Raw genomic sequence first — 26,865 nt, 5'->3', positions numbered from 1 at the left:
GTGAAAAAACAGCCATTTGGTTGTTTAACTGTTACTTAATTACCTTAATTAGTATGAAATATGGGGGAGCTGCAAAACGTCTTAAAATAAGGTTAAATTTCCCAACTTTGTGCCCTCCTTTACATTTTCCAACACACTCCAATGGGCCGGGTTGGAGTCTTTGCCGGGCCTATTCTGGCCCCCGGGCCTTATATTTGACACCCCAGCTTTACAGGAAGAGGATAAATCCAAAACTATAGAAAGTTTTCTTAATTTCTGCATGGAAATGTCCCCTCAGTAGTCTGTTACCTTCTCATTGTCCTGGTTTAGAAAATGTGACAGCCCACTGTGTGTGTGTTCTCCTTTCCTTTCCTCGAGCGAGAGAGGGAGCTAGGAAGAGGTAGTGAAAAGTATCGAGAGCCCTAAATTTATGTGTCCTATTTTCTAACCCTGTTGGTCTCAATTTACTCCGACCATTTAGAATGTGGCCATTTTTAAACCTGCTCCACAACTTTTCATTCTGCACCTCTCCCTCTCTGAACCTGACTCACTTTTCACTCTGTGATTTTTAATTTATTTTAATACCTGAAGATTGATTAAAGAAAAAAAAAACGCTGAATGCTGATTTGTCGGTCTTTTCATTCATCAGGTTGTAACGTTCTGCTGTTTTACTCTTCCTCTCCGTCTTGATTTGTGAAATTGGATTGTTGTAGATGGTCTCCTTCGTCCCGTGGCAGCTCATGAGCCAGACGGACAGATTTACACTAGATGTATGGGTTAATCCCCCTTCCTTGCCCCCTGTTTTCCACACCTTGTCACTCACCTGCCTCTCCCTGTTCTCAGGTGCCGGCAGAACTGAGCGAAATTTGTCAGGAATGGTGCATTAAACCGGGACAGTTCATCCATCCCTTGCCTCCTTTTCTTTACCTCCCCTCAGGTTCAGGCATTGTCTCAGTCTCGCCCCTCCCCTCTCTTTTCCTCCTCACTTGGCCTCCTTTTTCTTAATTTTCACTCTCTGTCCCTCCGGTATGGGACCACACCTTTTCCTTCCACACCAGCCATCCCTTTAGACATGCCTTTACACCCTGCCTCAGCCTCTCCCCGTCCTCTTCCTCTTCTCCCTCTTACTTTATTACTACCTGCATCAGCCTCATCTTCTGTCCCTCTGTACTTTCCTTTCATGACTACTGCCTCTACACCCAAACGTCTCCTTCCTCTAGACACAAATAAATAAAAAGAATAAATAAATAAATTCAAATTTTATTTGTCACGTACACAGTCATACACAGTACGATATGTAGTGAAATGCTTGGACAACTGCTCGTGACCTAAAGAAAACAAAAAAAGGAAAAGGCTATGAATAAGATAGGAAATAAATATGAAAAATTAAAAAGGGTAAATTTAACTAGGAAGGAATAAAATATAAATTAAGGTTAAAAATGAAATAACTGTACAACACAAATTAGAATGAAGGGTAAATTTAACTGGGAAGAATAAGATAAAGATAAATATATAAATTAAAGTTGAAAATAAAATAACTGTACAACAAAATACACAATACACAATATAGAACTATATAAGAATGTATGAAGAAATCTAAATATAAATAAATATATACACAATAACAGCAGCTGTACAAGTATTAACTGGAAATGAAGAATATAGTGACCAGTGTTGTGCAAAACCAAAGTCCAGAAAGTCCAGTGTGTGTGTAAGAACCATATGTGTGGGTCAGTACTGTGTGGTGGTGTGATTGAGAGACCGTATCGCCTGCGGGAAGAAGCTCCTCCTCAGTCTCTCTGTGTTGGTCTTCAGGGAGCGGAATCGCTTTCCTGACCTCAACAGAGAGAACAGTCTGTTGTTGGGATGGCTGAGGTCCTTCACGATCTTCCTGGCCTTGGTCCAGCACCGCCTGCTGTAGATTGAGTGCAGGTCAGGGAGCTCGGAGCGGATGGTGCGCTCAGCTGACCGCACAACCCTCTGTAGAGCTCGTCTGTCCTGCATGGTGCTGTTCCCGAACCAGGTTAAGATGTTTCCCGCCAGGATGCTCTCTATGGTGCACGAGTAAAAGTTCCTGAGCACCTTGGAGGGCAGTTGGAAGTCTCTCAAGCGTCTGAGGTGGTAGAGACGCTGTCGGGCCTTTTTCACCACGGTGTTGATGTGACAGGACCATGACAGGTCCTGCGTGATGTGAACTCCGAGGTATTTGAAGCTGTCCACTCTCTCCACTGGGCACTCGTTGATGACGGGGGTCTGGTAGTTCCTCTCCTGCTTAGTGCTGAAGTCCACTATCAGCTCCTTTGTCTTACTGACGTTTAGAAGGAGGTTGTTCCTCTGGCACCAGTTCTCCAGATTCCTAATCTCCTTCAGGTAGGCCGTCTCGTTGTTATCAGAGATCAGGCCCACCACGACGGTGTCGTCAGCAAACTTGATGATGGTGGTGGAGCTGGTAGTGGCCACACAGTCATATGTGTACAAAGAGTACAGCAGGGGGCTCAGAACACACCCCTGGGGGGCTCCAGTGCTGAGAGTGGTGGAGGCTGAGACATGTCCGCCCATCCTTACTGCCTGTGGTCTGCCAGTTAGGAAGTTGGAGATCCACTGACACATAGATGAGCTGAGTCCCAGATGCTCCAGCTTGGTGGTGAGTGTGGAGGGAAATAATCGAACACTCCCATCCTTTTCCCACTTCACCCAACCACTGCCACCATGATCTAAGCAACTCCTCCCTTCTTATCTGCCCCTTCTCCAACCTCCATCCTTCCCTCCTAGCCTCTTGTGGACCTTTACACCAGCCCTTTGCTGGGACTCTTATTAGTCTTATCTCTGCCTGCCTCCGCCCTGATTCAGGGGTGGAAAGGGAATGTACCGCTATCTGTTCATAGGCTGGGATGAGTCAGTCCTTTTCTATACAGTATATATGGAGAGGGGACAGAAGCGGTGCAAATTCTGAACTCTAGTTAATTACTGTCTAACGACACTTGGGATACTGATGAAGAGCTACACCTTCCTGCTACATCTGCAGGATCTAGGATGATCCTTTTCCCTACAAGTCTTTATATCTGTCCAGTCACAATCTCTGCTGCTCTTCCCGGTGCAAGGTTATGACATTGCCCTGTTGACATTTCCCAGCTGATCCATGATTGTTCATCTCACTGATCAGAGTCCCGGTCAAAGGTGTAGTGAGTATGATTTGAACATAGATCGGCTCTTCACTCAAGTTGCCTTATGAGTATATTTACTGGGAAGGCGCAGGAGCACTGAAAATCTTGGCAGCATCTGAATTAGACTTTAGTTTGTACTACTTGGTCAAATTTAGCCAAGTTTTGTGTCACAAAAACAAAAACATTCAGCTCATGTTTCCCAGTCTGTTAGAAAGGTACGAGATGGAAATCATCACGTGCATTTAAAGAAATAAAAAACAAAACAACAGAAATAATAGTAATTACTCTAAGAAAACATACATATTCATGAGGATAGTCATGACTATTCACCACTTTTAAACTGCGTGTCAGTCTCTGAGTGCTTTTTTCTGGCGTCGTGACGAGCCGCAAGAGCAAAATGAAACTGCCGCTGAACACGGCGCTGAGACTCGAGGTCTGTTTATGCAGTAGCAACTTGGTTTCAGAGTCTGCGAGTCGAGAGGTACAGTCTGAGATAGGAGGATCGCTCTGTGTGACTCACACTGCCTGTCTGGTCATGTCAGCGCTCAAATCCTCCACGACTTCAGCAAGTATGATTTCAACGTACTCTGGATATGAGCGAGAGAAAATACGGAGAAGATGGTTGAATGCATTTCCATTAGATTAAATATTTGGGCTTCTTTATTAGAAGGCACAGTGAAGAGAGAGAGAGTGGGAGAAGACGGAGGGCCTCGGGTCACGATCGGTCTGGTCGCCTGCTCAGCTGGCGAGCTAATATTCAGTTTACTTTAATTAGCATAGCACCAAACTTTAACAACAGTCTTCTCAAGGTAGTTTGTACTGTAAGGTGAAGATCCTACATCCTCAACCATCCGGAAGAGAACAGGAAGTGAAAAAAACAACTCCCTTTTCCTTGGGTTGCAAACTCATAGTGCTGGATCATCATAGATGATCCAACAAGACCATTTCTAATAATAATAGATGCCACATAATAGCAAATATATTCACATTCGATTAAGTTCTATCAAGGCTTTTGGTCACGCTGCGCTGGTCATAAATTAAACAAATCTGCTGCGCGACATCAGTAAGTCTATTTTATTTTTAATTGCAGTTTGCTTGGATTCATTTATATGTACAATAGCATTTTATAGAACAGTAACAGCTTTGAGCGCAGTCAATACATGGAAATGTTATCGCCCATGTGTCATTGTGAACAGTTTTAATCCAAGTTTTCCTCCTGATGCTTTATTTAGTCAACAGGTTCTGCCTCCTTTCACCTGCCCTTACGGCGTCCACGCTCTGCTTCACCTTTGGCCTCTTCTCTTACAAGCCCTGCATCGGTTGGTGGGAGAAAAAATAGCAGAGGAGGAAGACAGGAAATAGACAAAATTAGGATGCTAGAGGGGAAGGAGAAATGCAGATGGAGGGATAAAGGAGGGGGATATGTAGTCAAGAGGCAGGGATGTGGAACAAGAAAGGCGTAAGACCACAATGTGCTCACTCAATTACTCACCAATGCTGAGCCAAGCTGGCCGTCATCAGAGCCACATGCTGTGACACACACACAGCTGCAGCTGCACGCAGCAGCCTATACATCAGATCAATATGTTCAGATGTGTTCCTGCTGACCTGCAGAGTAAAAATTATTCAACCCTGGACACCCTTGTCTTCCACGTTTATGCTGACTTAACTTCCCCCTTCCTCCATGTTCGCAGCCGTCCAAGCTCACATATACCTTAAACGTGATGGCAAACGTTTTCACACGTCCGCACAAGCCATGCGCCTCCCGGGTGACAGTCCAATCTCTTTGGGTGTGTAAGGTTTTCTCCCCAAGATGGATTCCAGGTGGGAAAGAAGCAGGCCAGACCCCGTTTGTTCCCCGCAACGTACGGGCGGATCAGGAGGGAAGAGAAACGCAGCTCTGCAGTGAATGTAATCATTACGGTAAATAAATCGAAATCCGTGCTCGGATGTGAGTTTGCAGATGGTGAAATCAAAGGAGCGAGCTCATTTTTCCTCTTTTTTTGTGCAGTTTGTTTTAAAAGCTGCTCAAAGGGCACTGTGGTTTACCCGATAATTACAAATAGAAAAATGCACTGTTTGACTGGCAAGAATATCATATTTGCTCAGGTTTGAAAGCCCGGTGCCTTGTATTTATAGATGCTTCTTCACTAAAGTATTTCTGGGGTAGAATTTAAAAAAAAAGAAAACAAACACAAAAAAGATCTTTTTGCTCAACCCCATTCTGTCTCGTCTCTCCCTCTCTATTTTTTTTTTATCTCAAACCGCTCGGCGCTCTCCTTCCCCTTTCTCACTTTCTCACGTCATGTGAATTGAAGCGAGGCGAGCTCCTGTGATGAATGTAAATATTGCCCATCCCCTCCCTTGTTCTCCTAAATTACAGCAAACACTACCTCCTCTTTAGTCTTCACTCCCTCTGTCTCTCCGCATTTACCCACAACCCCGCAGTTCGTCCTAGCGCGTCGACCGGCAGGCAATCTGCCTGGCCTTCAGCTTCCATACAAACACATTTACAGATACAGTACACAGACATATGAGTCAGACGTGATAAATAGACAATACTCCGAGAGGAAAAATACACCTCCGGCATGTATATTGCTCACTTTGTGGACACTATCGGTACAGCGCGAAGGACTGGGCTGCCAGCACATCACGAATACGCTTCATCCTTGCATTGATAATCAATAGATGGTAGCCATATTTTTGTATTGTAATTACTGGAATGATTCACTATGCTCCAGCAATTTGGGGGATTGCAATTTTCTGCGAATGTTCAGACTCTGATGTGACAATGACAATGGATTTAGTAAAAATAAATAAATAATCACACTGTTAAAACTGCAAACAGGATACTTAAATATAACAGAGTCACACAATTAATAGAGTTCAATCTCTTGTGTTTCCTTCACCCTAATGATAGAAGCTGCAAGTGCTTTCAAATGGTATCGAACAGCAAAAACGAAACGCAATCACGGGGAAATCGCTGAATTTGGATGCTCCCTTTTATTTTTACCATAGCCTTTAACCATTAAACAACTTGTGGCAGAAAGCAGGATAACTTTCTGGAGTTTACAAATTAAATTCAGCTCTGTAGGAAGTTATGTAGCCGCTGGTGCATGCTGCTACCCATGGTGACTATTTTTTGTTGCAATCAGTTATGCCCTTGTGATGTTCAAAAAACTCCAAATCTGCTGCCAATATGGCTGACGTGCTGCCTGAAAAACAGCTGTCACCGCATTAAAGTCAAGTCGTGCAAATGGCAAGCACTAGAGAAGAAGACACTCACCCTCGCTCGCTTTGCCAACCTGTCTGGTAGCTGATGATATGTTTTGCAGGATATATTTGACTCTTTTGCCTGTAAGTGGCATTAAATAACATCTGATTGGAAAGTCAATATTAGCCAGCAAGAGTGTTTATACCCAGTGCCATAAAAATCCACGAAGCCTTATTGAAGTGGTGGAGTAACCAACAGACTAGCGCATGCATTGCCGTTTTAGCTAAAAATGGTTGATGAAGAACTGAAGGAGGCATTAAAGAAGTAGAAAGCAGTACAGTGTAGCTGCACACAGCTACAAGCATTTGTGAGCTTTTTTTTGATCATCTCTAACACCATTTCAATGTTCAGTATCAGAAGTTATGATCGTTATCATTATCACTAAAACAACCCCCACTGGGCATTAAAGTTATTTGCATTAGTTCTCTGGCACATCAGTGTTGTGTCAAGCACTTGTTGGGTGGACCAGAGCTCCTCTCTTCTCCTCTGAAGGCTGATTTGCATTACCAAAGTCAAACAGGCTTAATAGACTTTTATTGGCATGAGGCGGCCGGGCACGGAGGGGGGGCTTTTGTACAATGCAATATGCTAATAGAAAGAACGCTCTGTACTAGGACATCAACTAGCACATCAACAACAACAACACAAAAAAACCAATCCCATACACATGCATGCGTCTCATAAACGAACCCAATGGCTTTTTTAAAGAGACGCTTTCAGATTAAACGCGTTGTAACTGTGTTTTCTCAGCAAACAATGGGCCGTAATTCGTGTTTAAAATTTATGCCTCTAACGTTGTGGTGTGCATCTCTTACACAGACAGAATCACAGCTGATACTGTACTAGCATTGTGCTCTTACTCATGCCAAGGTTACCTCGTTCGATAGGAACGTGGAAGCAATAACATCACGTCTGTGCCGTATTATCTCCTCGGTCTGGATGAGAGCCAGTCGATAGTAGCACCTACCTACAGCATGTGGGCATCGCCGTTGATTCTCCAGCACGCTGAGCCGAACTTTTATCTCGGGAAGCGAAGCCAGCGAGAAAGACAAGAGGCCAGGTTTGCGCGATTAGATCTTGCTCCTTGTACAACATGATTTATGCGACCACACGTTTTACTTGAAAATGTAAGGGTCATGTTTTCCCCCCAGAGTTTAACATGTCCTTGGATTTCTGCCGTCCAACTTCTGAGTATTTTTTTTACTTGGAAATCTATTTCTCTGTGCTTGCTGAAGTTCCAGCGATGTTCCGGTTTCTCCTGTGTTCATAGAGCACTTAGTATCAAGGCCATTATCGTCTTGAAACATGCTTCCACCTCGAGGTACAAAACAGCGGTCGTACAGACATATGTCTTGGCTGTTATGTAACAGCGGATGATTCCCTCAAGATGGTTGCTTGTGTATTATAGATCTTTAACACTATTTTTAGGCCTCCGGGTATAAACACAGAGCTTAGTATCCTACTGTTCTTGGAGAATAACCTCAATATTCAACACCTGTATGTGCTAACAGTGGACAGAGGGTTTGTTGGGGTTGGGGTTGTGCGTGTAGAGTTTACAAAGTTCTTTTTTGCTGTTACAGCAACTTGAAGTAAACATGATGTGTTTCTCTTTCTATAGCCAACCATCTCTTCTTAGTGCAAATTCTGGAAGATCCAAAATGTCTGCGGTCAGTGGAGCCAACAGCCACATCCTCTTATAGTCTGTTAATTAACCTCAATTTGAGAAAGTGACTTGTGGTATTAATTTCTTAATTTGTCGAGCTTTGCCTGTGTTCCTGGTGTCAGGTGGACTTTGAGGCTATTTTTGAGGGTGATTTTCTTTCTTTTTTCCCCCTTTATCTATAGTTAGTTCAATCTTGTGTCTTTCAGGCATCCATATTAATATGTGTGGACTGTCAGATGCCTTTTAAAACTGACTGAGCTAATTAAAATGGCCCTTTCTTTTGTTCAGGTGTTTTTGCTGTTGGTGATCGAGTTCTTTTTTTACAGTGATATTTCTGCGCTCGCCTCTTGCCTATCCCTTTTTTGTTTGTACCTAAAGTGGTAATGAGCTTTTCTGGCTCACTAGCGTGTTAAAAATCATAATCGTTACATGGATATCTCATTAGTGGTGTGATTTTTCCTTTGACTCTAAAAAGCAAGGAGTTAAACAGAAAAGAGAGTATTTTGTCAGCGTTTGATCCAAGGTCAGCGGGGGGGGGGGGGGGGGCGACGCACAAGGCTCCAGGGGTGGCCGACTTTAACCACTCAGCTATCTCTGGGCACAAGCGCAGCTTTTTTTGCACCCTGCAGGAGTTTCTGTTATCAAGAAGCCTCTTCGTGCTTCTGTTTAAGTGCTGTTCTTTTTTTGTTTTTTCCAACAAAATTTGTCCCGCGCCTCTTCTTGCTGACTTAGCCAGTAGCATCGACTGCGTCGACAGAAGTGTTTGTGCCGCCGATGGATGTAACCATGAAACAGGCAGCTCACACAACCGCGCCACAAACCTTCACTTTGCACGCGCAGCTCATGCACCAACCCTGGCTTTAGCAACGGCAGCATCTCTTCTTATGCCGGCCTTTGTGTACACAGTACATGTGGTACGCTGGCATGAACTGCGGTGGTTGTAATCTATGATCAGATCTGTGTTGGAGTCCCAAGTACTGACAAAGGTGCTGTGCGCTTAAGCGACGAAAGCACAATGCACACACATAGTGGTTGTGGAAAAAGTAAGTGGACTCTTGGGTTTAATAAAAAGGCGAGCCTCCTTGGCAGCAACAACTAAAAGCATTTTAGCAAGAATTTCTCCTTTAAAGAAACTGCTTCAGCTCAGACAGGATATCTGCTGTGAACGACTTCTTGAGATAATTCCACAGCATCTCTGGACTCTCTGGTGGAGCCACTCCAAATGATGGATTTTCTTTGGTAAAAGTGATCCCACAGAAGATTTACTTCTTTGGGTTATTGTCCTGGTGTATCGGCCAACTCCTACAGAGCTTTCGGTGGCAGACAGCCACCCTGACATAATCCTGCAAAGCTGAACCCTGTGCACGGTCAGGAGAATCAGCCGGGGTCACTGTCCAAAGTTGTCCTTTCTTACAGGCAGCACACAGCAGGAGGCGGTCTGCTGTTTGGTTTGGGTGAGAGAGCCGCCTGGGTGGCCACTAGCTGTGAAATCACTGGGCTATTAAGCGCTCTGTGCTCAGATCCTTGTGGAAGTTCTGCAGTGCATGTGTGAAAAAAGCCTAACCCTGTAACCTTGAGTGTATTATATTTGATTTATGAGTAAACCATAACCCCCCCCATATGTGCGTTTGTTTATTGTGAGCAATAATTTGCACTCATATATGCAAACTGATATTCTAAAAATGTGAATTTTCTGGCCTTTTTTTCATCGCTCAGACTTCACAGGGTTAATATGCTTTGATAAAAACTGATGGCGAGCTGTGTAGAGGCATCAAACCGCCTCCAAATCATGACACTCTCTTCACTGTATGGAGGAAGATTTCGTGTTGGCACTGTATGAAGCCCTTTTTATGCCGTACACACTCCTCAACCTCAGTTTCATCAGTAAATCTTGTGGACCTTCAAGGACAACACCCATCTGTGACCGGAACAGTAATAAAGGCAGATTTTTACCCAGCCCCGGTCTGTTAATCTGTGCTTTTTTAAAAACAAAATTAACTGACTGAGCAGTTTTGTGCTGTGCTTTTGGATTCTTTTCATTTTGGAGCCCATAAAACTTAATCATCTCTTTTACAGACAGTTTGTGCACCTGTGGGCTGATCAGTATCTAAAATCTCTGAGATGCGTTTTTCTGACTTTCTCCAGCTTTATGCAGTTCAACAATTGTTAATGATACGTCTCTTGATGTCTCTTTTTTGCATTGCACGGCAGATTCTTCTTTTAAATTGCGAGCTCCAAACGTCTGCTTTCATTATAAGCGAACGCAGCTTTAGCCAACAGCTCAAATTTCGCTGGTTTTGTATGTCTGAACTGCATGTTTGCTAACTCTTTACTGCATTTATCTTCTGTTGGTGTTGGTTGCCAAGCTACACCGTTTTTATGCAGTATAATGGATTCATTGTTGACCACAACAATACTGTGATTTCACAGCTGAAACTTCCAAAGTGTCCTTTTATTTCTCTCCTCATCACTGTACATAGATTTGCACCTGACCTACATGGATCTAAACAGTGTTGTAGCTCTGCGGCTATATATGGGAGCAGTGCATGCTTGTATGGAGACAAACAACATCTCCCTTGGCCCAAAGCAGTGCTGAGGTTTGAGAACGAGCTGCTTCCTATACCGATATCAGCATCTTGACTCTCAGTAACAGTCGTCCGATTACAGTGCAGATACCCATGCAGTATCGGCCTACTATTTGTTCTGACCACTTCAAGCAACATTTTCACGAGTAATCTGACCCGTAGCCAGCGAATCTTCAATCACTTTTCCATCACAAGATTGCAGGGTGCATGATTAAATGTAAATGTAATAGCATAGCCAGATTTACAGTGCAGGGATTTCATTTCAGAGTGCTCTAGTAACTGATAGTAACCCCTGTCATGTTTTATTTTCATGCCATTACTTTAAAAGCGCTTGCCAGTTTTTTTTTTTCCAGTTTCATTTTGGAATGAGACCGTTTTCAACATTTGTCTGTTTGATCTCCTTTGGCAATAAGGAACAAAACAAATCACAGTGTATTTTGAGATGGAATTTCACTGACATGCAGCAGATTACGAACAAGTTCTGTTTGGCTATTCGGCCCTTGCAGTGGAAACTGGGTTATTGTCTCTGATGCCCTGGAGCAGAGCAGAGAGTGAGCAACATGCCTGCTGCCTACAGTAATATCAACATGCTGTCTTGTATCCAGGCTTAGAGAGGGTAATTTTGCACAGTGCACATTTTAGCATCATCACACAACATACTGTTTTGTTTTTTTTACTTTAGCATCACTTTTATTAGTTTTTTTTTTCTAAATCAGAGCCGACACCCAACAAGAGACTCAGCGACTTGGCTGATTTTATAAATCAACATTACAAAAGGTGAAAAGCTTTGCTTGTATTGCATCCTCCTCTCGGCCTCTTTGTGCTGTCAGTCATTTCGAGATGCTGTTGAGCATCACTGAGTGGCGATGCAAAGGGTCAGCAGCATGCCTTCTGTATAACAAACTATCCACTTCTCTTCTGAATACTAAAGAAAACCATTTTCTGTCAGAGTCCTGTTTATTCAGCTTCTCTATTAGGCATGAATATTCTAGGTAGGAACACGTTTCTCCTGCAGTCTTAGCGCCGCTGCTTTGACCTTCACACTCCTTACTGGTGTCTGTCTGCTCGGTACGCCAGTGATTTACAAATGTAAAAGCTTTCTTGTGTGTTTCTTTTGATAAGCGAGCCAGCTGAAGGCTTAAATGTGTGCTTAAGGTCAGCAATGTGCACAACATGTGTATCAGACATTCCTTTAGCATCTTTCTTTCTAAAAAACACAGAATATAGAGGCCCCCGCAGCACAGCGGCTCAAAGTGTGGAAAGACTTTTATATAGGAGGCACAGCAGGACACGTTGCAGGTGTGAGATAGATTAATATATGTCTGTATTCACTCCTGTGTGGGCAGTGGGGAAGTGGCAGCAGGATGTGTGTTGTGAGTTGAATGGAGGGGGGGGGATGCAACGCTGTGTGGGTGGGTGCGTGTGTGTGTGAGACTTTTGAGTGCTTCTGAATGTTTTATTTGTGTAGCTTAAAGAAAAAAATGCATGCAGGAGACAATTGTGTTTTCTGTGTATTGTTGTGCTCCCTGAGTGTATGTGTGTGTGCGCGACACGTGTGTGAGACACACACACGCTTGACATACAAGTGGTGAGCGGCATTCTTTTTGTTCCCGACTAATGGCATCCTTAGCAGGGCTGTTACGATGGAAACCACGTTGCCACGGAAACGCAGCCCGTCTCTGTGAATTAGAAGCGTTTCGCTCCCTCTCTCAACCTTCTCTCACTTTGTCACCCTCTCTCTCGCTCTCTCTCGCTCTCTCTCTCAGTCTTTATGAGCCTCCCTCGCCCGCTCCGTCCTCTCTCCGCTTCTCCTCTCCACCTGTCTCCCCCTAAATCTGACAGGACAGCAGCTGACGCCTGAAGAGAGGTTTGCATGTACGCGAAAGAGCGAGGGGACAGACTGACAAGGGAAATGCAGGACGTGAGAGATAGGGAGAGATAGAGTGTGAGAGTGAGAAGAGTGGTGAGAGTGGAATTTTTTTGGTGAGGTAAAAACTCTCAGAGCGTGAAGGAAGGTGTGTGTGTGAGTGTGTGTGTGTGTGTGTGTGGGGGGGGGGGGGGATTGAAATATAGAAACAAGGATGCTGCAATAAGTAAAAAATAAAAAGACTAAAAGGCCACAAGTACAACGATGGCTGAATGTGAGTATGTCACGTCAAATCATTTAATGTGTGGGTAGTGAGGGCATTGTTTTTTTTTAAGACACAGCCACAGATGCCTGTCTACTCCACTACTTCTTCTCCATTCCTGTTCAGACTGTTTGAATTGATTTTAAACTACCTGAAGTACTGGTACAGTTTCATCTGAAGCCAACATAACCAGTGCATTCAACTAAAAAATGTAACTATTTTTCCATCGCTTGTCTAAATTAATTAGTTGAACCTTCGCAATCAATTCCATATTAAAAGTAAAAAAAAATATTGCTTTTAATGTTACAGGGAATCTAGTATCTCTATCTGATATTTTACGACGTAAGCTACATATACGCTTGAGTTAAAGATTTATGTACGTTCTTTAAGTTTCACCTGTTGATTTTAACTGTTGATTCATGACTTTTCCAGATTCAGGATCCCAGATTTTGTTTTTATAGCCCAACTTTCCGAGTCTACCCTGTGAAATGTTTTGGACTCTGCAGGATTTGGTTAACTTAATCCACAGAATTATTAGTGAACTTCAGCTCATGTTCTCGGTCATTCCAAAGGAGAAATGACAAAGTGGTTCAGGACAGGAAACAGTGAGTGACGGTGATTTCGTTGTGCTTCATACATGCTTTGTAGATGGAGGAACCGCTGTGAAAAAAACGTGTCCTATACTTTTTTGAGTTTCCCACCAGCACGCATCGCATGTCCTTCACATAGACTGTATATAAAAGATGTTCCGCCACGATGTCCCCCACTGATTTCTAAACTCCTGTAATGAAGCCCTAATGTTTGGTATTTTGGACACTGCCTACATCCTTAAGCATTCGCTGCTTTAACTTTATTTAACAGTAATTTCCAAAGCAAGGATCAGCCTACACTACTGCTGAAGACCATAAACTCATCCGGGAAGTGTCTACTGAGGCTGTAAATCATGCGTCACCCACCTGCACATGCGCCCAGTATCATCCCTGCTTATGATGATATAAACAGACATCTAAGCGCTCCCTTTAATTCCCAAATTTTCTTAATTGCAACTAGGGTCAAGCCAGGCCGTGTTGTATGTGATATCATGCTGCCATTAACTGGAGAAATACACTGAGACAGCAGGGGTAAAGTAAGGAAAAGGGGTATATTAGAAGGGAGTGTTGAGATAGTGCTGAGAATTAGAGGAGACAGGCAGTTTGAGTCCTGTTCCACATATGGAGGGAATACAAAATAGGGTGTGAAAACAAAGAGAAGGAGGGCAGGAACTGAGCGCGAGAGAGTGAGATTGATTATGTTCCCCTAAGTGCTTTCGGCATTATTGGAACTGTAATGTCCTCCCTAACCAGGCAATTTGAATTAACATTGAAGGGAGAGTGATTGAGGGTGTAAAAAACAAAACAACAACAACAGAGAAGCAGGACAAGGGAGAGACAGTGGGAATGAGTGAGAAAAAGAGAAGTAAGGAGGGCGAGGGGATGAAGGGCGGGTTGGCAGGGAGACAGAGAGGAAGAGTGAGGGTCTGGAGGGAGGACAGAGAGATAGATAGAATAACTGGGTTCAAAAGTAGGACAAAAGAGAGAGATGGCAAGGGACAAAGGGAAAAAGCGTGAGAGAGGAAAGAGCATCCAGGGCTCCGAAGAATCGCAAGACAAGCCAAATTGAAAAAATCAACACGCTAAACTGTAATTTATACATTCCAGCTGGGTGCTGTGCATAATAATCCATTTGGAGGATAATAACGTTAGAAACTCCAGTTTAAATATTCATTCAAAACGCTGAATCGTCCGAACAAAAAAGCCCATTTAGAGGATAATAATAATCCAATCAGAACAGGAGGGAGGGAGAGAAAAGTAGGAGAGGTGTAACTTAAGAATGGACGGATGGGTTTGGATCGGGTTCGGATATAAAGCGGAATGGTGTTCAGTGTGCTTCCAGGAGAAATGGAGGGTAAGGACAAATGAGGGCATACAAGTAGAGATGTTTCAACGTGGGAAATGATGAAGAGTGTGTGTGTGTGCTGGAGATAAAACATGCAAACAAGATAGAGACTGATAGAAATGGAGGAATGGGAGTGACGCATGTGCAGGACAAGCACAGATGGGAGGAAGGGAGAGGGATGTGAAGCGACAAAGCTGGAGGAACAAAGAGAGTGACGAGTGTTGGGGGAAAAAAAACGTCATGTAAAGTTAAACAAGATTTAGAGCATTTGTCTGTTTTCTCTGCTGCCTTCACTCCCCGCTCCCTCTGGCATCTGACCTTTTCTTTCCTGGGTTGCTTCGTTCCTCTTGCTTCCTCACCCTTCTTCACCCCTCTCCACCTCCTGCTTTTGTACCTGCTTTCTGATTGAAGAGGAGCGACCCCAAGCCCAGGAAAACACGCCACACATTAACAGGGGATTTTTGCTCCGTGTTAAATCTATGATGTAGTTATGTAGTAATGGTAAACCCCTCTGAAACCCTACACTGTACCCTGCACTGTGCTATGATGTAACCTATGCCGTATCCTGTGAGGTACTGTGCAGTGTACACTATGCAATACCTCTAGCCATATCCTACTCCATACCTCACACCACATTATAGTGTAAGCTATGCGGTACTTTATGCTGTGCATGTCGACATGCACCTCTACGCAATGTTACTGCACCTTGCTTGAACCCAGCTTTTGTGATTGGCCTGTTCACTGCTCTCAATTCATCCTCTGTGTTTTTGGCTGCACAGTTTTTTAATTTGTCTGTCAGAAAATATAATACAAGGGATATATTATAATATATAGACTTAAAGATCACAGCAAATTCCATGGTGAATTTGCCAAAACTATCCAAGTGGACGTGAAAAAATGTACAAAATGGAAAAACTTTAGGGACAAATATATTTGCCTCAGGAAAAAAAAGACCACAGCAGAAAGTGGGGACCTAGAAGGGAGAAGCTCACAGTATTTTATGTGTTTGTATTGTGGCTGGCACGGCATATGAAACACTACTTATGTACAGTAGGTTATGTCTAAGACAGCCTACTGTACCTCAGAAGTCTAAATCATCCATAAGTCACGCTTTAGCTGCACGAGCAGCGCATTACTCTGAGGAGGATGAGGTGGTGGCCTGATGGAAATGAAAATGCCAAATGATGGAGCACCTGCCTCTTTAGTCTAATGAGAAACATTGTCAGGTGGTTATTTAATATCACAGAGAAGGAAGGGACAGGAGAGGAGCCAGGATGCTCTACATCCGGCCAAGGGTTTTCAGGTTATTTCGGATTATAGTTCTCTTCCAGGAAGAAGAATTCAACAGATTTTTAGATGATCACAGTTTACCCTCAAATCTTACTTATGTAAAGCTACAGGTCAGCTAAATGTACTCAATTTCATGTAGAAGCACTTGTTATGCTGTGAAATGACATTTTATATTATATAATGTCATTTGATTGATGCAAGCAGTGTTTAGCTCTTTTAACTGTTTTGTTTGTAGTTTGACTTTTTAGATTCAGGCTCCTCCTAAGAGCTTCATACGGGCATAAAATAACAAGATGGTGCCAAAATGTTAGAATACACCAAAAAACAGGATGCTATTACCGGGTAAAGTTTTCAGGTGAACATTTTCCTTTAAATTGCAGCTAATTTTAAAAGTGTATCTATTAAGGCACTTTCCACAGCTGTTGAAGGCAAATTGAAGTTTGCATGCCAAGTACGTCGTTTAGCATTTGTCACTCGTCCTGTGTTGACAAACTGTATACGTCCATCATGTCCCAGCTGGTTAGCGTCAGCCTTGTAAGAATCTATTTTTAGACATGCAGTTTTTTCGTGTCCTGTGCACCTGCAGTTTATGCACGCGTTTTGGCCTCTTTGAAGCTCGCTCGTCTCATGATGCATTCAAACAGATCGTTTTGCAGCCAGCAAACGCTGCTCATTTGAGCTGATCCCTGTGTGACCTGACTTTGTAGCCGTGAGCGTTGCCGAGATCATCGTTTACTTTTTGGAGATTGTTTTTAACTTGATTTTTAATTCTGTTCATAATTTCCTCATTTCTCTGCCACTTTGCCGTGTGAGTTTGCGTAATTAGCCTGCATTTATTATCTGAGGAAAAGCGTGTATGACATAGAGTTATAATAGAATTCATCAAAAAATGCCTATAGCATATTAGAAGGTTGTGTTTAATAAAGCATTGTATATGCTGTGACTGTATGCCGCTCAAGTGTTTGTGTTTGTGAGATCTAATTAAGTCTTTAATTGAATATATGCTGAATGTGTATATGAGCATGTACATGAATGCATTATTGTCACTCTGCTAGCTTTTTTACTGGACTGAAGCCCAGCTTGCCTGCTCGGTAAATACTGTTACCCTTACTTACCCTCAGCTGGTAATTGTGCAATACATTATGTCTGCTTTTAGAGTTCATACCCTGAAAGTACTCTGAGGTGAGGTAACTCATCACCCAAACTCACAATAATGCAAAGCACACCGCCTTACGGTGCAGGACTGTACCTCCATTACCTGCTGTGGGATTTGTCTGGTGAATGCCAGCCGGCCTTTTTCAGGTTGATTCATGTCATGCATTGCTTTTACTCTTTAGATGATAAGCAAAGTTTAATATACTTACAGTATAGTTGTATTCCTGTATAATTTTCATATATATATATATGTGTGTGTGTGTGTGTTTGTGTTTGAAAGCTTTACTCTTATGGTGCATGGATATAAAACTGTGCTCAAACTCCACAGTGATATCATGCTCCTGATATTTTTAGGATCTTTTTTTTAATTGATACATTTTAATGAAGAATTCAGATTGTCTGGATGAAGAAGGCAAAGATAAAGCAGAGATGTGATGAAGCAAACAGATGAATGAAAAACAGCAGGAGAGTAATATTAGCAAGGTGATTAAAGCCAGGCAACGCACGCACGGCACTAAACTGTAGTGTAGTAGCTGGGAAAAAAGCCGGTGTTGAAATCCATTCAGACAAAGAAGCTGTAATTATTTTTTCACATTCTGACATGAAAACTGGAAGATATTGCACTGCCAGTATGTCAAATACTTGTTTCTATAGACATGCACAGCAGTGAGGCATTTGCCACTGGCATTTAATCGGCTCTTTAAGCGTGCACGTGAATGAGCGAGAGAGTCACCAGCGCGGGCTCCAGAGGCAGCTTCAGTTGTGTGACACAGCATTTAGGCAGGCAAGAAGACAGCGAATTCGAAAGCCAAAAGCTGGCTCTAGTGTCCCAGCTGGTGTGCCTGTGAAATTATACATAGGTGCACCTTATGCATATGCACGCTTAATTTCAAATGTGCCTGCTCGCGCGTCCTGCAGCACACAAGTCGTGTGTCGGCGTTCATCCGCGTGTGCGCGCGGAGCCTCAGCGAGGGAGAGGAAGAATAGTTTGCACCTCCGCTGTGAGCATTCGCTGGCTGCTGTTGCAACCAACTGTCAAGAGTGGAGGAAGAGGATGGGGAGAGGGAGGGAGGAATGTGAGCGGAATGACTTTGTGTGAAATCATAACCAGTCCTTATGGATGTAGAAAACCATACATCAGAGGTGTTTATGCGTGCGAAATCACAGCCAAGGGCTTAATCGGTCAGTAAAGGGTTTGTGGGCATTCACTGTTCGCTATAAACCGAGCTGTAAATCAGAGGCTGGGAGGAGGTGCTCTCATTGAGTATTTCTAACCAGCATCATTCAGGAAGATTGAGCCCTTCTTCTTAAAATGTTTGATGCGATGCCCAAAACCTTTGGTTAATGCTCCCATCCCCGCTGCTTTATGTGCCACTGAGTTTTAAGTCTGCCGGATGTTTCAAGATCTTTAGTAAACACTGACATTCTGAGTAAATAGATTTAAAATAGGTAGGTTCACATGGATCAGGAAGACCCAAATCAGGTCAAGCTGACTATTTTTACTTTCTTTATGGAGCTCAGCTTGGCTCAAATAAACAAGATGTGATTTTTTTTATGTTGAGGTTTTAAATCTGTTAAAATGTAATAATCCACTATATATGACCAGACCAGCTGGATGCTTCTTTGTCAGTAACTCTGTAAATAATTTTTTAGAAATCTAATTATATGGAATAACAACAAAGTGATTAATTGTTCCACTTAAAGTAAGTCATTCCAATTATTTTCTAGCATAACCTAAAGAGGTTTTACAAGTGCTTCGGGGAATTTTAGCTGTGTTTATTACAGGCAGTAGTGAGAGAACAGGAAATGAGCGAGATGGAGCAAAAGTCTGCCTTTCATTATCAAAATATTCTTTACTCTCTGTGAGTTGGCATTAAAATGTAAGGTTTTTTTCGTTTTTGATATCTTTTATGGTTGTTTTACAAGAAAAAAAAAAAGCAAAATGCATATTTATTTAAAAAGAAAAACCCAGCTGAATCTCATCTGGCCTTTACTCCCTCCTCTTTTTTCACGCTTAGTTCAAATGCTCAAGGATGAGCTTTATTAGCGTGACCGACGGGTGCTGTGGCCGAAGCTGTTGGATCAAAAGTGCACGACCAAAGGAAAATCTCTCTTTTATTCCTAAACATGTATCGGTCGCCTCAAATTCACGTTCTATAGCTTGACGTGCTTACGTGGCCGTTGCATCCGACTGACAAAGCTCACGACAGCGGCACGCTGAACCTTTTCTCCCTGTTCTCCTCATTATTTTGGCCCGCTCCTTCTTTTCATCTCATCTGATTCTCTGTAAATACCGTGTCCAGCAGTATGAAATCTGTTAATCGATCGTGACGCTGATTGCGAGGCTCTCTACTACGGGGACTTTGGCGACAGAGAGAGAGAGAGAGGCTAAAACACTGGGGGGATAGAGAAAGAGAGTTGATTGGTGTGAGGTATAGTGAATATGATTGAGCGTGCACGTGCAGCTGGCAGGGTGAGAGGATGGGTGAGACAGAGGAGAGGAAAAGATGAAAGAGAGAGGGAGCATGTGCAAGAGAGACAGGAAGGGAATAATGGATGGGTGGAAGGTGTGTGTGTGTGTGTGTGTGTGTGTGTGTGTGTGTGTGTGTGTGTGTGTGTGTGTGTGTGTGTGTGTGTGTGCAGGGGAGCGAGGTTGAGTGAAATATTCCTAATTGCCAAGCCCAAGGTTGCCGGTTGCTGGTTTAACGGCTTGATGACTCTAATGGGGCTTTGTGTGCCATTTCGATATTGTTGTGGTTAAAAAGCTTTGGCAGCTACAGAGGACGCCTGTCACGGCGGCACGCAGAGGGAGAGGAAAGACGGGCTACGTGTTTGCATGCAGGTGATGGGGGTGTATGTGTGCAGAGAGAGAGGCAGAGATGGAGCACGGAGTGCAGAGTTGTGAATGCGAGAAGTAGAAAATGCAGTTATTCCCTCTTTTTTTTTAACAAACAGCACAGCAAAATGTAAGTGGAGTGGGGCAAAAGCAGAGACACAGACAGGTGTCTCGCTCTCTCAATCTATATATAAAGCACTGGAGGTTTTCTTGGTTTGTAGAGCTGTGACCATAACAGTTTGACCGAAACAATGTACAGATGTGGTAAAAAGAAAGTACAACGCCTTTAAATTCTAAAGTTTTCCATGTCAGGACATAATAAAAATAATCTGTTCCTTAACAGGTCTTTAAATGTGGTAAATACAACATCAGATGTACAACAACACATGAATCAAATGTAGTTGATTAACTGATGATCAGAACGTGTGAGCAAGTGGAAAACATTCCAGTCAGCAACCAGTCTTCCCAGAATGGACCAGTGGAATCCCTCGGAGGTCAGAGGATTAGAGTGATTAGAGGAACTGCTAAAAACCCAAGAGCAACATCTCAGACTCTACAGGCCTCAGTTAGCATGTTAGCTTTAGACTGATAGCAGCACAGGGGTAATGTTATGTAACATGACCTCCAAAAGGGGAAAATGAAGCAAAGCAATTTTAGCCGGCTCTTCTATGAGGCTGAAACTCTCTAACAATACGTGACCTTAGCACAGTGTGGAGCAACCAAGTTACATTATAGCCAGACAAAAAGAACTACATCAAAGTCAACCGCTCTCAAACAGGAAGTCAAAGCAAAAACATTACCAGTGTGGACACTGTGAGTGACCGCAAACTGGCTTTTCTAACTGGTGGAGAAAGCTGAATCTTCCAGCCCAGAGAGAAGTTCAGCTCTTCCATATGAATAAACCCTGCAGCACGAATAAAGACAAGGGAAACAAACTAATATTGCAAGAATATGACAACCAAAAAAAGAGAAAACCTGACATCGCCGAAGAAGAAGCAAAACGTGTCAGAGCCTCTTACAGCCGGAGGGGAAAAACCAACCAGCAGAACAACATATGAAACTGCGCTGATTCTTCTTTTAAAATGATTTATTTATCCTCTTTTATTGCTCTCACTGTTGTCATTTAGCTGTAAAACTATATCTCATCTCATCTTCTCACACACGCACATGTATATATGTGTATATACAGACAAGATGAACAAGGTCTCTGCAAACGCGATCCCATTGCGCTCTGATTTTACTTTCAATCCATCAGAAATCCTCGTTTTCTTCATTTGGTGATGATGATGATGATAGATCAGTGTAGCTGCTTCACGCGCATTAACTTTAAAGCACGCAGAAGTCTGGTCACGAACTCATGTATGCGCCCGTGCACTCGCAGACACGTCTGTGATTCAAGTGTTGGTCACATGTGGAGGTGCGTCTCGAAACTGTGGCCTGGCAGATTTAATTTATTATGAATCTCTGCGTAATGACAGCTTTAATTTAATGCATCTGTGGGGAAATTAGATAGAAATTGCCTTGATTGGTGAGCCATCGTCATTAACTTTGACCAGCTCTCTGACATCATCGTCCATAAACACAACCCTAGTGTGAAGTGTGGAAAGAAAGCGATACGTTTGCTTCTCACTGGTCGGTATCATTGCATTAACTAATGCGAATTAAACATTTCAATGAGTTTGCAAGCATGACCTTGGCTTTGACCCAGTGGGGGATTATTGTGCACAAGTTTCACTAATATCTGACCAACACTCTAGCAGGAGCGCGGTCCTTGTGGATTGCGGATGCCTCATCATGGCAACTCATCAGTCTTTGGCAAGATTACCTAAAAACTACTTTGGTTGCCGTTGTTTGTGTATATTCTTTTCTCAGCTATTGCTAGACTGGGCTTCAACAACAAAAGATGACCGGGTACAGTCGTATGGCGTATTGTCTGTCTTGTCTGTTGGTCTCAAAAGGGCCATATTTTATTATTCTTCAACTATGAAAATGTTGCGTAGCCTGAACCCGACATCAGGCATGCAGCTGAGCCTCGTTCCCACCGCTACATTTTTCTGTCAAGTGCCCTTTGAGCTGGTTTTTACCAACTTTGCTGTCAGCTTTAATACATTATTAAAGCGCATAAGAGAAAGATCTTGTATGTGTCGTTATTAGAATAGGGATTTGCGCCGATATGTGGGTGCATGTAAGATTTAGCAATATGTTGTTAATGGAAGTTACGTGACAAGGCATCTCAGGCAGTATCGCCGAGTGACGCAAAAGTAGTACGAGAACAGAGTAAACAAGTAAGGTAATGGATTAACTGAATAAAAACAATGAGTAATCTGTGAAAAACTGCAAAGGGATGACTAACAACCCCAACACTGCTCAAGCAGGAGAAGGCAGTTTGAATTTTATGTTTTTATGTCTGCTTCTTACAAGTAACGACTACTCTGAGTGTAAATACATTTAATGACCACACTTGGCAAACATGCTTTCAAAAATAGGCTACGTTTGAAAGATTTCGACTTTAGTATGAGTGAGGTAGGGGAAGAGGAGCGTGCAGATTGGCTTATTGTCTTAGCCGTAGTCTTGTTACATGTTTGTGTTGTGGAGACAACTCCCTGCCACTGTCACGCCAGCAAAGCAGATTTGAATTTTAATTGTCATCACAGTGAATGAAAGGAGTCTTCACTGGGGGGAGCCTCACTTGTGTAGCAGAGACAGAGAGGGTGGTCTGTGTGAGTCAGAGATGAAAACATCAACCTCTTTATTTTTTATTTTTTTTATTTTTAACACGTGTTCTCAGTAATTTCTTCCACTCATAATTTCAGCGTTCGAGAATATTTGTTAGGTTCGGTGTCAGAGAATGAGACTCATTCTGTAGTTGTGCCCGTTAAGTCACTGTGGATGAGAGCAGCAGCTAAATGCCCCAAATGTAAAGGCAAAAACACAGGGGATGGGAAAAGAGCAGTGGAGATAAAAGACGAGGGAGATAGAGAGGGTAGTCTTTTGCTTTGGAAAGGATGGGGCGAGGAGGTGGAGAAGGAGGAGGAGGAAGAGCGCGAGCGGAGATAGAGAGGGTGGTCTCGCTACAGACAGTGACTGAGAGCGAGCCTTTATCGTGTTGCCAGGAAAAGAACACAGAAGCACATATCAATAGTGCTGTTATTTTTCTCGTTGCTCTTCATCCCCGTCCTCCACACCCCTCCATTGTTCTCTTCCTTGTGAAGATTCGGCGTTTTGCGCATTTCGCCGGTTTCTACGATTCTTAAGGATAAACGGTGACCCGGGCCTTTGTTTTCTCACTGCACCACATACTGACGTATTGTAGATAAACTGTGAATCTGTGGGTGAGGTGAAGAAAGCCCGATAGTGGGGAGATGGGAATCTGTTTGAGCGTGCGCATGTATGTGTGTGTGTTTGAGCATTCGGTTTTTGTAGTGTGAAGTGGTGAGAAACAACCCCAGCATGACGATGGCTCGGGGCCTTCGGCTGACAGCGCGGACCAGGTGCACCCTGGGATGCATGATAGATGGAGAGAGGGAGGAAGAAAGGGATTGAGCCAGAGAGGAACAGAAAGAAAGCAGACAGGGACTTTAGCAGGGGAGGCCGAAGACGAGAAGGAAGGAAGTTAGCGGTTGTACAATACAGGGGGAAGAGGAAAGGTTAGAAGGATAAAAGAGGAGACCAAAAGAGGGAGAGTGGGGAAAGCTGAGGGCAAGCCAAAGCTGGAGATCGAAATCGGTAGATATGCCTGGAATGGTGGAGATAGCAGCAGAAGAATGCAATGAATGGATTAATAACATCCCTCATATGGATCTCACTGACCTGTGCCTTCCTCTACCTACTCCTCCTCTCTGCGTCTCTTCCCTTTGCTAAAGCTAGCATCACCTTTCCCCTCTTCCCTTTTGCTTGAACAAGGGACAAAACAAATATGTCTGACTAAAGAAGCATGCTCACCCCTCTGACTCTCTAAACCACTTTACAGCCACTTTGGGACACTCTGTGGTGAACCTCAGAGTCTCCTCTGTCCCCGCTTCCACTCATGAATCTGTGACTTACTCCCACTTTTTTATGATGGTTGTGTAGTTGCAAATGAGAGAAACGAAAACAAAGAATCATTGATCTTTTCCCCATACCGCTTCTTTAACTTTCACCATGGTGGCTTTGGGTAAATCGTTTGAGTATCTATAGGCACAATGCTTCAGTCATCGTGATCTGATATGATGGACAGATTAGCTTGAGGTGATTTAATTTTGTATTTGCACTGGATGTTTCCTACTTGTTTCATTTACTGTCGCTTCATTTTTGTTTTGTTTGTACTTTTAATGGTACTTGTATCCATTTTGAGCAAGTCGCATTGCTTTGGACCTTAAATTCAAATTAAATAGTTAATAGTCTTTTACATGTAACTTGTATTGCCTGTGTGAGGTCTCTATTTTGGCTGTGCAACATACTACAAACCTCAAGTAATTAACAGTATCAGACAGTACGAGCAAGAAAAAATTGCCAGAGCAGCCTGTTCTTTCATTCACACAGGACATATTTTCCAAATCAAAACAACATAAACAGCTTTTAGGGCGAGGAGTAGCCAAGTGTTTGGTACATTTTATCCTGTCCTTGTTATCTGTTGTGTTTTTTGTTAACTTAGCCTTTCCCACAAAAAATTATCAGCTAATGAAACTCTGCTCTGTTCTTACACTTGCTAACTTCTTTAACAAGTAAGCTAGCTATCGATTGCTAGCTAAATTGCTAGCATGTCCCAAAGCTGTGTGTTGCTATTTTAAAGGAGTCTTTAATCTGAGTTAAATATCTACAACTTGTTAAGGTTCTACACATGAAACCTCAACGCAAGAGAGCTTCTCATTTAAAGTAAGGCCTCAGTCACACAGGTGTAAAGATGAATCAGCAACTGCAGATCTGATCCGATGGGCCGTTTGACTAATGTCAATGACTAATGACTAATATGATATGTCTGTGATCTCGTGAGAAAATCAGTCTTGCCAAAGTTATACCTCCATCTTCTCATTTATCCACTCAGCCTCTCCCAGCGGCTCATTCACAGAGAAACAGATATAAAAACCAGAGTACACCAATTTAATTTGTAGGCTCACCTTTCCCTCTAGCCACCCTGTTCAGTCTTCTTAGCCTAACTCTATGAGACACACAGACAGACACGCACAAAGAAAGACCTATTACCGTTCTACAAGGACCAGGGGACAAACAAGAGCAGCAGCAGGAAGGGCATCAGACTGCAGAGGCCCCTCTGTGGGTCGTCTGCTAAACTTAGAGCAGAAATGGGCCAGAGAGAAACAATCTGTGCATTTGTGTGTCTGTGCCTTAGTTTGTGGCGAGTCTGAGTGTTAAGTGCTATTACCTTTCACTCAGACGCTGTCTGATTGTGTTAAGACGTGGACCGAAACACCCGTTTGTTAAATTTGTTCTTTTCATCCTTTAAATACCTGGAAGGGGACGTAGCTGTCACGTCGCAACGCAATTATGTTAAAGAAAAATCTGTCAAAAATTATAAGTGCGACCTGGGCTCTTTTTTTTCCTTTTTTTAATTAACTTGAAAAGTACTTAGAATAAGGTCAGTGTTAATTAGATGATGGTCTGACAAATGTGTGAGCTAATTAAGCTTGTATGTGTTTGATTAAAGATAAGTAGACTTCCATGATAAGAAAAGGGATGATGAAGCATGAGAAGAGTGAAGTACGGGAGGGGAAACGAGACACCGCGAGTGAGGCGAGGTTTAATTGAGGTAGAGATAATAATTGTGGGTGAAGCGAGAGAGGGCGAGAGAGAGTGCACGAGGGACGGGGAGGTGGAGGAGGGGGGGAGAGGGGAGGATTCGTCATCAATACGTAGTGCATGTGGTGATGGTGGCTTATGCTCACAGGCCTTATCGGAAACGAACACTTGTGTGTTTGTGTGTGCGTTGCCTCGCCCTGCTTCTAGCTCCACTGCGTGCCTGTGTGTGTGTGGAGGCCTGTGGCGAGTTTATATCTCCTGCCCACTGTCTTTTAAATTCACTATATTCAAGCGAAGGCCAGCTGTTCCCTCTTTCCTCCCGCCTCACCTCCCACTCCAGCTCTCTGTTTTTCATCCCTCCATCCTCTTTTTCTCTGTCTCAGTCACTCGCTCGCTCTCTCTCTGGCTGGCTTCTCGTTCCATCAGGCAGTGCAGCAGCAGTCAATAGCACAACCCCCCACCCCCCTCGCTCAAGTTCAAAAGATCCTTTATAGGCAGGATAGAAATATGCATTGCCAAAAACCTCCCAGCAACAGACACCATCATCTCACTCTCCCTGGCTTTCTCTACCTCAGTCTTTGTCTCTCTCTCTTTCACACACACTCCTCTTTTTTTCCCGAATGCTACTTCCTCACTAAAAACAGATGCCTCAATGACACATAATGCTCATAAAGTTATATAAAAATAGCAGTTCTTATGAGTTAATTGGGATCTAAGCCTTGCCCCACATTCTCACATGCTGTTAAGGGGTTTTCTTGCTTTTTTATGCTTGTGAATTTAGGATAAATATTCATTCTTAATATGAAGTCTGTTTCATTGTGAGCCGTGGAATAGACACGGCATAGTTAAAGATATGTAAAGTAAATACGAACCTACAGGCACAAATTACAGTGCTGCACAGTAGTCTTAAGCCACCCTTTATTTCTGAAGGTCTGCTTTTTTACTCATTTTCAGTCCAGCATTTACACCTGACCATTTTTAGGGAAATGTTTGTTTATTTGTTAAGCTACCAATGAATCATTCAAGCATAAAAAAAAGACCTTACCCGAGTGATAAAGGAGTGTTGTGTCTACACATAACAGCAAGCTTAGCAAATAACCTATTTTAAATGTTATCTTTAGG

General features: G+C 43.1%; 1 protein-coding gene across 2 annotated transcripts in view; it reads left to right on the top strand.

The window, feature by feature from the left end:
* grin2ba (glutamate receptor, ionotropic, N-methyl D-aspartate 2B, genome duplicate a) overlaps positions 1-26,865 on the top strand; it is a 145,527-nt gene that overhangs the window by 45,815 nt on the left and 72,847 nt on the right. The gene's annotated exons all lie outside the window — the stretch shown is intronic.

This window comes from Maylandia zebra, linkage group LG4 (genome assembly GCF_041146795.1).
Source record: "Maylandia zebra isolate NMK-2024a linkage group LG4, Mzebra_GT3a, whole genome shotgun sequence".
Taxonomy (NCBI): Eukaryota; Metazoa; Chordata; class Actinopteri; order Cichliformes; family Cichlidae; genus Maylandia; species Maylandia zebra.
This window is presented reverse-complemented; position numbering and strand designations above follow the sequence as displayed.